This window comes from Alligator sinensis, unplaced genomic scaffold (assembly GCF_000455745.1).
Source record: "Alligator sinensis unplaced genomic scaffold, ASM45574v1 scaffold1330_1, whole genome shotgun sequence".
In the NCBI taxonomy this organism is placed as follows: domain Eukaryota; kingdom Metazoa; phylum Chordata; order Crocodylia; family Alligatoridae; genus Alligator; species Alligator sinensis.
In genome coordinates this window covers 228,829-233,436 of record NW_005843217.1, presented here as the reverse complement: position 1 = coordinate 233,436, position 4,608 = coordinate 228,829, and positions in this window count along the sequence as shown.

Genomic DNA, 4,608 nt, shown 5'->3' with positions numbered 1-4,608 from the left:
TATACGTAGACACAATGCACATTGAAAATGGTGAAATTAGGCTAAACATGCCTAAATTTGATACCTGCAGGTATCAAATTTAGGCACTTAGTTAAAGTTCATTAATGCACATGTAGAGGTGAGCCAACAATAACTTTAGTACCAGGTCCATCCAGCCACTAGGGGCATATGGCAGGGCTGCAGGGACTTGGCACTAATTTCAGTGTCAAGTGCACTAACTTTAGTGCCAAGCACCTGCACGTGTAGACACCTGCCAAAAATTACTTAATGCGCATTAGCTTAATGGGCATTCAATTGATTCATGCTTAAATGCATGTGTAGACATGCCCCCGTTGCAGTTCTACTGCAGATTTCCCACTTGATCTTGGGAAAGTCATGTAGATTCCTGTGTCTCCATCTATACAAAAGAGGCATAGTATTGGTGTAGCTGTACCTCACATGGGGCATAATAGCCTACTTAAAGAAGAACTAATCCACATCCCATTGGAGGGGCATATGTTGTATATTCAGCACAGGTCAGAAGATACTGTTTCTGCTTCCCCCCAAGCAAAGGGATAGAATAGGATGGAAGAGAATAGTTTAAACCTATGCTACTTAGTATAGAAACTTGTCATACCAATACTTGTATAGGCCCCAGAAACGATTAACAAAGAAATAAGTAGGAGAAGATATATATGTGAAATCCCATCCCACTTGAAATCATTAGCAATGTTCACACCGATTTCACTGAGCCGAAGGTTTTGCATACAGTCTCCAAGTTAACTGATGCAAAACTGTTCTCCTGCTAAGGTAATGGATTCTGGTTGGTTCTATACTGCCCTGTTGGTACCAACATTTTAATGCTGGATGCATGTTATTGCTTTCATTACCTCTTCTTAGATACTACAAGTGCTCCAGATATTTTCCAGAGCAAAAGGAGTTATATTATATGTGGATGATATTTTAGTTTATAAGACATCCAGAAGGAAAATAATGGATGGTTAAATTAAATAGACTATATTAAATAGAGAAAATGATAGGCTGTCCAAGTTAGGATTGATTAAGAATGGAAGAAGGCAGATCTAAAAAAAAGTCAAAGCTATAGTTAAAAGCCATTACCTTAAAATGTATTGGAGTGTATGCAGTTGCTAGTTACAATAACATTTTGGAGGACATTCATACCTAATCTGCCCTCAAAGGGCAAGCTCTTTGATTTGCTTCCAAAGCTCATTGGAATCATTAACTTCAATAGGATTTGGATTAAGCTCTTTATGAACTATTTAAGACATGCACTGTGGGAATCTGGGATTGACTACAGGAAAATGCTTTTGTAAAGACTCTATTTAATGTATGACTCTATAAGATATTCCTATGACTGACATATTCAAGTCTACTATTGTGTCAGTTGAAGACAGCAGCTGAGGTCTCAATGGGGTAGCTCCTCTATTTTCATGTGGGTAATTACAAGCCCATAGCTTAGAATGCCAAATGGTTTTCAGGCGTTTGTTGAAATCAGGGAGAGAGAAAGAATGACTGGTGAATGTATGGATGTAGGCAAGGTTTGCAAGATTCTGGCAGGGTCTTGATGAAACAAACCTTGAAATTGTCATAACCCAATGATTTTTAGTGCCTCGGCACATTGGAATTTTCCCACCACATGGAGCTTTCTTTGCACGGTGGATTTCTCAGCTGCAGAGAGAAAACCCCGGTGCAAAAGAGTTCCCGCCACATGTATGCAAATTTGTGTCCCACTATTGGTCAATTCTAAATTATTCCTACCTGGCGGCTAGCGATTGGTTTGCTAGCCATATAAAAGGTTAGAGCAGTTTCCGCCCAAGTTGGAGGACTCCACAACCATCTCGTGGGGAACTCTAAGTGCGCTGTGGAGCCTAGCAAACTCTGCATGTGTCTTGGAGGAGAACTTAGGGGCCTGATCAGCCTCTAACCACTCCCCGTCATCGTGGAAATATTGACGTACCCCCGTGTTGAGCACTTGTGGAGTCGTACACCGACGACTCATCTCGGTTCAGTTCAAAGAGAGATCTCACCCCTGCGTGTTTGTGTGCAACTGTAATTCAAGCAAGTTTTCTTCCTGCACTGTGACCATCGGCAGTGTAAGTAAAGCTTTTTTTATACAACCCATACGCTTCCGTGCCTAACTCTATTCCATCGTGGAAAATACCCACCTGACGGTCCGGGCTACTGGCCATAGCCTTAGACCGCCCTCGGCTACCACAGAAATATTGTAAACTTTAGATTTTGGAGATCTCTCATATGTCTGGTGAGATTTAAACCCAAGACGGTGCATAGCCTGACATCTGCTATGACAAGAAGGGTAGTTGTATGATTAAAGAGTATGAAGAAGGCTCAGGTTTTGGTTCCTCCCCTTGCTTCCCTTCCCCCACCCCCCATCCCCCCTCCTCCTTTTTTGTTCCCTTACAGCCTTCCTGTATGACCCTGGTCAAAGCCTATGGTAACATTTTCAAAATTTTACCCTAAACTGTCTCCTTTCTTTGCTTTTTCTTAGAGCAACTTAGTACTCCACTACAGCATAGTGAGCATGTCTACACGAGATGTTTACTGCACATTTGACTAATTAGCTGCAGTAAATGTCTCGGCATCTACATGTGAACCCCTATTAAGGCTGGAGTAAACTAATTTACTCCACAGTGGGATAGTACTTGTATTTACTAGTACATGTAATTCAAGTACTATCTTGCTGTGGAGTAAAAAACTCCACAGTGGGTAGGTATACACATACTATTACATGTACCTAAACTTAATGCACTTTTGCCTAATGCACATTAAGGTGATTTAGGTGTGCGTCTATATGTGCATGAGCTAACGTACATTAACATGGTATACAGACCGACTTGGGACTAAAGTTAGTCTCAAGTCAGTCACCATATACAGCGTTAATGCCCCTTAGCACGTCTACATGTGTGTTAAGGCATTTCAGTTATTTGTGCATAAATTTGATACCTGCTTTTACTTTTGCAGGTATCAAATTTAGGTGTGAATAGCCTAAAATCACCATTTTTAAGGCACATTAAGAATGCGCATGTGTAAACTCATGTCCTTAATGAGCCTTAAAAATGGCTAATGCACCTTAAATCGGCATGTGTAGATGTGCCTAGTAGCACATGTGTCGATACTCCCCAGCTGGCTGGGTCATTAGGGTGCCTCAGTATGAGGTTTCCCTGCCAGCTAGCCCTTCTGTAGCACATTGAGCTGGGGAGAGCAGCCCCAGGCTGGCAGGCTGGCATCCAGAGCCCCATTGCTCCACCTGGGCTCCACATGCTGTGCTTGAATAAACTGCAGAGCTTATTGCTCCAGAGTTAATTCCTCCTAGGCACATGTTCAAACAGCAGGCCCAGAAGCAATTAACTCTGGAGCAATTAGGTCCACAGTTTATTCGTGCACTATAACTCCATGTGTAGACATGCCCAGAGATGATAAATTTAATTCTTATTTGGTAAATGTCAGAATATTTGACATAGCAAAGTATGAGAAAAAGAATGACTTGCAAGATGGTAGGATTGCACACAGTTCTGAGAAGCTAATTTCCTGTGCTCAGTTGTCATTGCTGCCCATTCATGAACTGGTAGCAGATTGTCCAGATGCCATCCTGGCTATCCCTTTCTTCCAAGGTCAGACACAAATTTTCCTCTCTCTCTCTTTTTTTTTTTTTTTAGTACGCTCTTGTAGCTGACAAAAATTGATGAATTGTACTGCTGTCTCAGCTGATGTCTCACTGGCATGCTCCTCCATTTACACATTGGTAATTACAAGCCCACAGCTTAGAATGGCAAATGGCTTTCAGCTGTTGCAGTAAGGTAGACAAGGCTAGAGAGGGAAGAACTGGTGAATTTATGCTTTACTGATTCAGGATAGTTTGAGGAGATATCTTTCCCATCCCCCTTTATTCTTTGAACTTTAGCTTTAAAAGGTACCTTTTGTCTTAGTTTTTTTCTCTCACTAACATTTTTGAGAGGCTCAGATGCTACAGAAATGGGGCCTTGTAAGGGCCTAAAAAGGGAAGCAAGGAGCCATAATGGCTCTCCAGCAGCATGAGATGGTTCAGGTGACATTTCAACTAATCTGCCAGCCTCAAATTAGAACTGATTAAATTAGTCACTGTGAGGCATGGGTGCTTAATAAGAAGTTAGAGAACAGAATTGAGGCATTTGAAATGCACTGCTTTAGGAGACCAATGCATGTCTTGCACACTGAGCACCAGAACAATGAGTCTGTCAAGCAGCAAATCAGTTAAGAATCCTATGAACCGTTGTTGGAGGTTGTGCGATGAAGGAAGCTGCAATGGTTTGGACACAACACAAGAGGGCTGGACACCCATGCCAACATCATAATGCAGGGCAGAGTGGAGGGTAACAGAAAAAGAGGTAGACCCAAGAATCGCTGGGGAACCAATATTAAGGACTGGATGGGGCTTATTCATAGATTCATAGATGTTAGGGTCGGAAGGGACCTCAATAGATCATCGAGTCCGACCCCCTACATAGGCAGGAAAGAGTTCTGGGTTTAGATGACCCCAGCTAGATGCTTATCTAACCTCCTCTTGAAGACCCCCAGGGTAGGGGAGAGCACCACCTCCCTTGGGAGCCCATT